The sequence below is a fragment of the Mustela nigripes genome, chromosome 2 (assembly GCF_022355385.1).
Source record: "Mustela nigripes isolate SB6536 chromosome 2, MUSNIG.SB6536, whole genome shotgun sequence".
Lineage (NCBI taxonomy): Eukaryota > Metazoa > Chordata > Mammalia > Carnivora > Mustelidae > Mustela > Mustela nigripes.
Window position 1 is genome coordinate 13,865,854 of NC_081558.1, and position 11,086 is coordinate 13,876,939.

The 11,086-nt window shown below is 51.9% G+C and overlaps 1 pseudogene; it reads right to left on the reverse strand.

Moving 5' to 3' along the window:
- Positions 1-3,144: 3,144 nt before the first annotated feature.
- LOC132009757 (small nuclear ribonucleoprotein G-like) lies at positions 3,145-3,374 on the reverse strand (annotated as a pseudogene).
- Positions 3,375-11,086: the final 7,712 nt, after the last annotated feature.

Consider the following 11,086-nt stretch of genomic DNA (forward strand, 5'->3'; position numbering starts at 1 on the left):
AGATGTGTGGGATTCTCTGCTCCCAGGCACCCCCATCAGCCTCTTAAGGGTGAGACCAAGTTTTTACTGGCAGCTTTGTTGGAACCTGACATTTCTTTAATGTTTGTAATGTAGGTGGCCCTTCTTTGGGGACACGGATGAGAGACATGGGTGGGTAGTGAATGGGAGAATTGGGTTCACAGGGCAGGAGAGCCTGGGGCTGGGTGAGGATGGCCCCGGGAACCCGAGAACAGGACCACAGTCCAAGGCAGGAGGGAGCCTTTTCCTTTTCCCCGTCTGTGAGCCCTCAACCCCAGGCATGGTGCTCCAGGGGAAGTAGGGTAGGGGTTCAGGGTCTGGACACCCAGCACTACCTCTTCCTTCCTGTGTGACCTTGGGATAGTGGCCGCACCTCTCTGAGCCTTGGGTTTGTCATCTGGAACCTGACTTCGTTGTGGGACCGGGTCAGCACTGGGCATGGAAGCAATAAAAGGTCTGTGGGCCTGGATGGGACATGCTGAGCCGAGCGAGGGAGGAGGGGCTGGGTCTGTCCAAAACATTCCCTCAGCAGTTCCTGGCCTCTTTGAAAACAGGAAGCTGGCTCTCAAGGGAGCCCCCAGCAGTGTTTCCTGAGCCTCCTCATGACGTGTGCTGTGCTTGCGGGGGTTGGGGGGGCACGCACACATGTGGGTTTGCAGACAGCCTGGAGATAAACGGAGCCCCCGGTGCGCATGTGTGTGTTTGCGCGTCAGCCTTGGCTGTGGAGTTGCCAGAGGCGCGTGCATGTGTGTTGCCTGTGCCCAAATGTGGGCTGACACATCTCAGCCGGTACGGGGAGCAAACAGGGGCTGCTTGGTGCATTTGCAAGTCTGGGTCTAGGTGTTGGGCATAGGTGTTTGTTGGTAGTGGAAACTGGTGAGTGCTGGCAAGAGCTAGCTTGTGCCGGGGTATGTATAGTGCTCTCCTTTCCTTCCATCTGCCCCTTCCTTCGATGGCCTCTAACCCCCTGGCTCTTCCTGGAGACTGCTAGGTAGTTCTTACCTCAGGCCCTTTGCACCTGCTATGCCCACTAACCAAGCTACTCTGCCCTCCATTCCTGTCTCTCAGGCCTCAGGACTATGGCCTTGAGCGAGTCACCCCGCCCACATCTTGGCTGTTCCCCTGCCCTTTCTTGAGTCCTGACTCAGCTTTGACCACTTCCCTCCGCATCCTAGGTTGTGTGGGCTCCCTCTGCAAACCTCAGTTTGTTCTCCTGTACCTGGGGTCAATCCTGGTGGTGTCTCACTTACCTAGAGTCACCGAAAAAGTGGAAAGGGCTGACTTGAAGGCTGGAACGGCCAGATCTGACAATGCATAAAGCCTTTGTCCTGGCTCACATCCAGTGGGGGAACACCGGAGGGGCAGGGATGGTCCGGGGTCCACTCAGCCAGCAGGACCAGATGGGGCCAAACTGGGGCCTCCTGTATGCCATGTGCCTGGAAGAACGGTGACTGCCCCAGAGCTCAGAGCAGGAGTTGATGAATTTTCTCTGTAAAAAGTCAAATAATAGGGGCACGTAGGTGGCTCAGTGGGTTAAGCCTCTGCCTTTAGCTCGGGTCATGATCTCAGGGTCCTGGGATGGAGCCCCGCATCGGCTTCTCTTCCCTCTCTCTCTGCTTGTCTCTCTGCCTACTTGTGATCTCTCTCTCTCTCTCTGTCAAAATAAATAAATAAAATCTTTTTTAAAAAGTCAGATAATAAATATTGGAGGCTTTGTGGGGCATGCAATCTCTCAGATGCCAGACAGCTCCCTTGAAAGCAGCCATACACAGACACAAATGAGTGGGCATGGCTGGATCCCAATAAAACTTTATTTGTGACCACGGAACTTGAATTTCAGATAGTTTTCATGTGTCATGAAGTCCTCTTTTGGTCTGTTTCCAACACCATTTGAAAGCGTAAAAGTCACTTCCTTCTGGGATGTGGCCAGAGCTGCTGTTGGCCAACCCCAGGACGGGGAGCTCATCAGGCAACTAAGTAAGTATCAGGACTCCCTGTTTACAAAATATTGGAACTCTGCTCCAAGTGCTTCCAGGTCAGCCAGCTATGACATAGTAGAGCTGGTCAGACACCAACAGTGTCTTACCATTGACAAATAACAGCTATCAAGACTCGCTGTTTACAGAGTATTAGAACAGAGCGAGCGAGGATGGCTCACGAGGTGTCGGGACCCGGGTTAAGTTGGATCCGGCCCCTGGCTCGAGCAGCAGACTGACCAAACGGGGTGCTGCTGCCCATTCTCAGAACACTGTTTACTGAGTTTCAAGTGACAGGGGCCGGTGGCAGAGTATCGAGTCACAGGGCAGTCACACTGAGACTTGGGCACTGTGACAACAGCTCTAGACACCAGCTGTTTACAGTGACATAAGACCGGCTGTTTACAGGGGGCCCAGCTGACCACCAGCTTCCGGATGCCAGAGTCCAGATGGCAGGTGGGACGGGCCCCTCTGCAGGTGTTTGCAGAGGGCCCTAGTCCTGGGGACCCCTTTTGCACTTAGCTGCCTCTGGCACCAGGAGCGGGAATGTGGAAAGAGTTCTTGGCCCAGGCAAGGCGAGGTTTTGCTCACCGAGGACCCCCAGACTCATACCTGCTTTTCAGAGGCAGGAATTGAGTCCCGCCGGTGTCAGGTCCCAGGGTCTGGCTTGCATCCTCTCTCTCTGCTTATTCCCGGCTGTGCCACCGTGTGCACATCACAAGCTCCACTTCCCATCTGTAAAATGGACATGCCGATGCATCAGGGTGTCCAGATAAAATACAGGGGAGATACCCAGTTAACACTGAATTTCAGACAACCAGCACCACCACCCCCTTTTTTTTTCCTCACATGACCTGATTTTTATATTGTAGCAAAATGGGTGTTATGGAGAGGGGTACGGGGGAGCAGTTGATTTCTTCCGCTGAACACACCCATTGTTTTTTGTTTGTTTTTGTTTGTAAGCTTTTATTTATTTGAGAGAAAGAGAGAGCATGAGGAGGAGGAAGGGCAGAGGGAGAAGGAGAAGCAGGCTCCCTGCTGAGTGGGGAACCTGATGTGGGGCTCGATCCCAGGACCCTGGGATCATGACCTGAGCCAAAAGCAGATGCTTAACCAACTGAACCACCCAGGCGCCCCTCACACCCATTTTTTATATTTGTTCCAAAGCTGCTCACATGATGATGTCATTTCCTCATATTACTGCTGTTCCGATATTGTCCTGTGGCCCACTCACTAATTGCCATCCCCACACATTCATCTGTCACAAGATTCCTAAAGGGATCAAACCCCCACAGTATTCCTTGGGCATGCCTGCCACCATTTAATTTCAATGATAATATCTCGTCCATAATTTTTTTTCAACTCGGGAGGGTGAGCTTTGCTTATGAGGTCTACTCGGCAAGCTCAAAGATCAAGCAATACATTTTTAGTATAAGTATATCCCAAATATTGTATGGGATTTACTTACACTAAAAACCACAAAGCAAACAAACAAGAAAATGAGATGTTTATTTGTCACATCTGCCTCTCCTGTGAGGACGTCTTCCCGAAGGGAAGCTGTGAAGGTCCTGAGGGGAATCTCGGGCCAGGCACGGAGAAAGGGCCCAATGCATTGTAGTGTTGATGTTCACTGTCCTTGTCTTTGCCAGGACCTCGTCACGGGGATGAGCCTAAGTATGGTCTGTTGATGAGCTCATAAATGCATCATGTGTCTCTGGGGAACAGGGCCTGGATGAGAAGAATGGCACCATTCAAGAGTTTCACTAGGATGTCAGCAAGAGGTTCTGGGCCACAGGAAGAAGGGAAGGTTCATTCACAGGATGTCTCCCGCACCTGGGTGCTTTGAAGGGCTCAGGGGAGTTGGCTGATCAAATGTAAGACGATGTTCAATAAACAGTTGTTGAAGTCACTGCTCGATTCTATCACTTTTTATTGTATAACTGCTGTATGCCTGGTACTCCAACCCCTGCTTGCTCAGGGCTCCCATCAACAAGGGAGATGGATGTTAATACAGTCATCACCATAAATACAAAACTATAAGTCGGGCAAGACCTGCCAAAGGGAGATACTCAGTGCTAGGACTCCCTGAATAGAGTTCAGGAGGGCTTCCGGGGGAGGTGACACTTGCCAGAGACCTGGAGGAGGAGGTTTGCAGGAATAGAGAATCCTAAGCAGTGGGATCCGTGTGTGCAAAGGTCCTGGGGTGAGAGGGAACATAATGATTTCAGGGGCTAGCTTCATGGCACTCCCAGCTACCTTTGACAGTTTGCAGGCTCCAGCAGATAGTCAAGGCTAAGTTTAGGATGGCCAGGGTCGTCTGGCAATTCAGGCAGGATGTAGTGCCCTCAACGGCTCACAGGTGGAAAGACAAAAGTCTGAGCACAACCTTGGCCCGGGAGCCAGGGGAGAGTGGTGGAGGGGTGGGCAGCAGGTGAGATGAACAGTCAGCTCGCCTCTGCACAGGAATTTCCTGAGCCACCTGCTTCCCCAATGCACCGTCCTCTGCCCCATTGCCATGGCTACCTCCCAGGACACAGAGCAGGAAGAATAAGAGACTACAGGCTGCTGCGTAGAGTCAGAAGGCAGAGAGAAGAGTTTTGGGATGCCCCGCTGGGAACTCTCAGGACTGAAAACCAGGGCTGGGATGGAAACAGTAGCAACCACAGTCATCATAGCTGCCTAATATCTCCAGCCAAGCCTCGCTGGAGCTACCTCTAGTAGCCACAAAAGCCCCCAGCAGGCTGGTCCCAGAAATATCCCCATTTCACAGACTGGAAGACCGGGATTCAGAAGGACGAAGCTACTGGTTGAGGGTACATGGGGACCATGATGCAGCAAATCTTTGTTCAGGCTGCTATGACAAGCTACCATAGAATGGGGCTAACAGCAAACATGGACTTCTCACGCTTCTGAAGGCTGGCAAGTCCAAGGTCAAGGTGGTGGCAGATCTGATGTCTGTTGAGGGCTGATTCTGGGTTTACAGACACACACCTGCTCATGGTGTCCTCACGTAGCAGAAAGCAGGAAGAGGAAGCCAGCTCTCCTGTGTCTTTTCTTCTAAGGGCACTAATCCTATCATGGGGGTTTCCCCTCATGACCTAATGACCTCCCAAAGCTCCCACCCCAACACTATCATACTGGGGCTTAGGGCTGCTTCAACTTATGAATATTGGGCAGACACATTCAGTCTATAACAACAGCCACCTTTCCTTTTTATCCTCAGTTCTGAGGTGAGAAGAGGGAGGCCCAGGTTTCAGGGCTGGAATCTGGGTCACTGGACCATTTGTCTGGGCCATTTGTCTCTGGCCTCAGTAGTACTGGCTATGAAATGGGACTTTGGCCAATTGCCAGTATCCATAGGCAGACCTTCACCCCAGGCTCCTGGACCCGTTCTGGGCTCAACGCCAGGGGACCATGGCAAGAGGCAGTCTCCATCTCCCCACCTGCTGAATCTATAACTCACTGTTTCCAGTTGGTAAGGACAAATGTGTTCACCCAGTATTTATAACTTACCGTATACCTGGAGAAGGGGATTGGCTGCAAGAGGGTGGGGGGCGATAGAGCTTTCTAGGTAATGGAAATCTATCCAGAGTGATTGTTTCAGAATTGTATCCCTTTGTCAATACTCATCCAACTGTACTCTGTTGTATGTGAGCTGTGCCCCAACAAAGCTGACCTTTAAAATAGTTATATGATATTTTATTTTAAGACTGTGGGGAGGGGAAGGCAACATCGTAACACAATCCAAATGCTTTGATACAAAGTCTTCTGTTTCAGGAAGTTGTGTGACAGGTTACAGCCAGGGAAGGGTGAAAAAAACATTCCTACTACAGAGTCTAGCTCTCCAGGCGTGCCTGTTCGTGTTCTTTTTCTCACTTCAAAATAAAGCACATCCGTCTTTTCAATCACATGAATATTAATGCAATACATGCAAAGCCTTCACGCAATTCACATGCGCATACTGTTAGGTAAAGGCGTACACCCCAGATGTACGAGGAGGTCGTAACCCCCTGGCCACATGGAGACCGGGTGGGTTGGGCGTGGTGTAGTAGGTGCTATAGAGGAGGGATAAGTAAACCCTGGGTTGGATTTAATATCTTTTATCCTCTCTGCTGTATGTATTTGCTTTCAGCTGATGGCAATCCACAGAACAGAGATATCGCACATCGAACCATGGCCCCGCACTTGAGCTGTTTGTCTACAGGACAGGCTTGCTTGGGTGGCCCAGCCATCCCCAGTGCACAGCCGCCCCCTGACAAGGTCCACTTGTGGTGCTGCTTCTATTCTAGAACAATCGTGGGGAGGCTGAGGAGCCCAGGCCGGCGTCCTGAGGCCCTGGAGTCCCTGGGTCATTAGGAGTCCGGGTCATTGGACTCCGGGTGACAAATGGGGCAGCTCATGGCCCTTCAAGGGGACTTTGCAGTGCCGGTCAAGGGGACTCAGCACTGTGACTGTCAGGATAGGGGTTAACACGCGGGACAAGGCAGCTGGGCCCCGGCTCAGGCACAGCAAGGACAACTTTGACCTCATTCAAAAGTCCGGCCCGTCAACCACTGACTGGACAGTTCAACAGTATGTCTCTTCCCACTCAGACTAGAGGCCCAGGGGTAGATGCCGGAGTGGGGGTGGGGCGGGGTGAGACTGGGCACCCAATCCACCTGGGAGAGAGACAGATAGACAGTGGGAAACAGATGAGACAGATAGGGAGAGAGGACAGAGAGATGGGGGAGAGACTAGGAGAGAGATACAAAGAGATAGATGGGGGAAAGAGAGATAAAGAGAGACAGGGAGAGACAGAGATACAGAGAGAGAGAGGGAGAGAGAAAGGTTTCAAGGGTGACTTAGATTTTGGAGCGGGGCTTGTCCTGTGAGAAGCATCTCAGGTCTCGGGTAAGGAGTGTGACTCTGGGATTAGCAGTACCCTAATAAGGTCGAGGGGGAAGGAGCGTCATGGACATGGGTCAGTGCCTCCTGGATCACTGCAAGTCTGGAGACAGCCCATGGGGTCAGGGCGTGTTCTTGACTCCAGGGCATGTTTGAAATTTTCCATAACACAAGTATTTTAAAATGATCTCTGCGCTCCTGGGTCTGATCCCAGGCCTGATGTCCAGGATGGAGGGAAATCTCAGCTCTTCCTGGAGACAAGCCCAGAGGCGCTGGAGTGGGGGTTGCTGAGAAAAGTCTGAGATTGCCCCAGGCCTGAGACAGAGGCACCAGGCAGCCTCAAGGAGGTGGCTCGGAATTCTGCCCCTGGCATCTCCCTGCCATTTCAGCAAGAGGTAGGTGGCTCACACCCCCCACGCTTGCCGGGAGCAGGAGCGAGGCTGGAATGACCCAGCCAGAGACTGCTCCTTCCTAACCCAGGGGAGGCACTTGTAACATACAGAGTGACCACTCCCCCTGCAATGGGCTACGATCCTGGGAGAGGCTGGGGGTGAGGGGAGGCCAGACCAGAAGAATGAGGAGGAGTGAGAAGTGATGGCCTGAGTTTTAGGGGAACTGGACTCTCATCCCATTCCCTGAGGCTGGGGAACTGAGATTGGCCTTATCATTGATGTCCCTGAGGAAATGGGCTGGAATCCAAATGACCAGATCTGGAGAAGCCCCTCATTTCACCAGGAAAAGCCTCTGAACCATGGCCTCCACCAAGAGTGGGAACAGGAGGACAAATAGGACAGAAGCTTAAAATGAACTTGATGTGCACCCCCAAAACTGACAAGGGGAGATGCTGGCCATGTGAAAATGGGTCCCTCTGAAAACAAACAAACAAAACAACTTGGTCCTATCAGGAATGTAGTGGGGGAAACCATACCCTGGTCAAACAGAAAATCAGCTGGAGGACTCCCTACATAGGAAAGAGAAATAAATGAAATAAATAATGTTCTCACCCCTTCAAGGAAACAGAAATGGCTGCCTTAAGAGATGCCAAGGAGGATGCCTGGGTGGCTCAGTCGGTTAAGCGTCTGCCTTCAGCTCAGGTCATGATCTCAGGGTCCTGGGATTGAACCCCATGTTAGGCTTCCTCCTTGGGGGGGGGGGTGTCTCTGCTTTTCCCTCTGCCCCTCTCTCCTGCTCATGCTCTCTCTCTCTCTTTCAAATAATAAATAAAATCTTTAAAGAAAGAGGAGAGAGATCCCAAGGAAACAACAGGGATAGTGGATGTACCATATTCATGGACAGGGAGGCTAAGGCTCAAAGGAGGCTAATTCTCCCCCATCTGAAGGTTTGGGGTTTTTCTCCCCCCCATCTGAAGTTTTAACACCATCCCAATCAAAGTCACAGCAGGGGATTTCCCTCTGGAACATGATAAGATGATTCAAACATTTACCTGGAAGAGCAGACGGTTGCAAATAGTCAAAATACTTACACAGAACAGGCGGGGTGTTACCTGTCCTACCAGATATGGGAACCCATGACAAAGCCTGTAATTAAGTCAGAGGGATATTGGCACCGGGAAAGACAGGTTGACCAACACATTGGAATTAGATGCCCGCAGACACCCTATGCAGGTCAAGGATTTGCTCCAAGATCAAGAAGGTCTATCTCAGGAGCAGGGAGGGGAGACAATTCTATAAAAGAATCTGTGAAGTGAGAGTCCCTGTCAAAAATAATTCACTTGGGTCCTCACATCACTTCACACAAAAAGCTCAGTCTTTGGCTCCAGCCTCTGCTTGTGTCTTATCTGGCCTGCTCAGCTCTCAGATCCGCCCCACCTTGCTTTTATCTTATAAAGACACTTATCATTGGATTTGGGCCCCATCCTAATCCAGGATGACCATATCTCGAGATCCTTACCTTACTGACAAATGCAGAGACCCTATTTCCATATACGGTCACATTCATAAGTTCTGGGTGGCCGTGTCTTTTGGAGGACACCATACAGCCCACTTTGGGAGACCCCTGATCTTAAGATCACACCCTAACACCCTGAACATCCATCAGCCTGAGGTTCATAGATCATGTCCCTGGTGCTGCCAATTCTCGCTCGCCTCGTGTCCCCAGCTCTGGCAAGGATGTGGCCCACAGCAGATGGGAGGTGATTCGAGAGCCGGGAGGCTCTCGACAGATTCAGGCTCCAAACAGCTGGGCTTTAAGTCCTAGCCCTTCACATCAGCAGCCTGATCGCTCTGTGCCTCAGTTTCCCCTAAAGTAGCGCTGATAATACCTGCACGGAGAACGTTAGATTGTGGCCCCCAAAAGAACCTTAGAACGGGACCATAAAGGGCATTAAAAAGAAAACCACCGACCTAAAAGGATATTGCTTGGGCCAAGTCACTAGAAAGGGGCTTAATGCCTAACCTAATTGCAGTTTCAACCTCCCCCAGAATGTAAGTCTTAACCAGTCACCCAAGAATTTTCTGATCAGTGAGCTGTCGGACCAGTGAGCTGTCTGACATGTGGGCCCTCTCCATCCCACTCTCCTAGGGAAGAGGAGGTAATCCACCTAACCAGACCCCCTGTCCTTCTCCCTAAGGGAAGGTGGCCTTGCTTGGACTAACCCTTTCTTTCCTTTTGCTGATAACTGTCTTACCCCATCCTCCTTCCTGTAAAAATCTTCCATTTTGTACAACTCCTCGCTAAGTGCAATCCAGTGAAGCTGCATCCGGGAGGGGCCAGGGGAGTGGAGGAAGGCTGACTACTGTGCTCCCCTGGGACCTTAGGAAGTGACAGCACCTTTGTGCCTCAGTTTACCCTCCTGCAACTGGGCGGCTCGGGGTGGGTGGAAAGGAAGGAGGGATTTGCAGGCTCCTGGTTGGAGACACTAGATCCGGAGATGCTGGGTAAGTGACTTCATTTTCCTGAGCCTCAGTTTCCCTGCCTGTGAACTGGGGAGACCCACATAGCTGCTCTTTCCTTTGGGAGACATGAATCAAATTGTCCCATCCATTCGTGGCTTCATAAGGTCAATAAGATCTTCAGATTTACTTGGTCCAATTTTTACAAGGGTCCCTGCAGATGGGATGAGTTATGGGTCTGAGGACAAGATCATCCTGGACTCCGGGGATCCTAAATCCAATGACAGGTATTCTTATAAGAGAGAAGACAAAGAGAGAGACAAAGGCCACAGGGAGATGGAGGCAGAGATCGGGATTCTGCAGCCCCAAGCCAAGGAACCTCAAGGGCTGCTGGAAGCCTCCAGAAGCTGGGAGACAGGCCTGGGATGGGCTTTCCCTCTGAGCTCCCAGGAGGAACGCACCTTGCAACCACTTCCAGACCACTGCCCAACCCCCACCTCCGGCCCCACTGGATTGTGTAAGAATATTGTAGTTGAAACCCAGGCAGGGTTCATGGGCATTTGTTCCAGCAGCCCCAGGAATCTCGCACGTTGCCTTAACAGAGCTATTGGGGGGGGGATCAAATGAGCCAGCACCTGGGACACAGCCTGCCAAACAGTAAGCACTTAATACATGCTCCCTGGGAGAATAAAATGTGCTAATTCAGCAAAGCATGAAGTAATGGTTGACTGTGAATTGAATGAGGGATCAAAGCTCTGTGGGGAGGAGGGCTCGGTGCACTCCCAGGCCCCGCCCCCCCAAGCTCCACCGCTGACGTTGGCCAACCCTCCGCCTTCTGCCCCCTCTGTCCAGGGTTGCCCCGCTCCTTGCTCCCCCTCTGCCCCCCAGCCCATGGGCTGCTCAGCCATCTCGCACACAGACAGTGGTGCTGCAAGCTTTCCCGGGCTGTGGCTGGGGCAGGCAGGCAGTTGGAGCCTGACACTATTTGCAAACCGAAACTTGGGCTGAGGCTTTGGCCACCCACTTGTGAAACCAGCCGCTGCTGTTTCCTCCCTGTGAGAAAGTCCCCCAGTGAAGCTGCATCTGGGAGGGGCCAGGGGAGTGGAGGAAGGCTGACTACTGTGCTCCCCTGGGACCTTAGGAAGTGACAGCACCTTTGTGCCTCAGTTTACCCTCCTGCAACTGGGCGGCTCGGGGTGGGTGGAAAGGAAGGAGGGATTTGCAGGCTCCTGGTTGGAGACACTAGATCCGGAGATGCTGGGTAAGTGACTTCATTTTCCTGAGCCTCAGTTTCCCTGCCTGTGAACTGGGGAGACCCACATAGCTGCTCTTTCCTTTGGGAGACATGAATCAAAT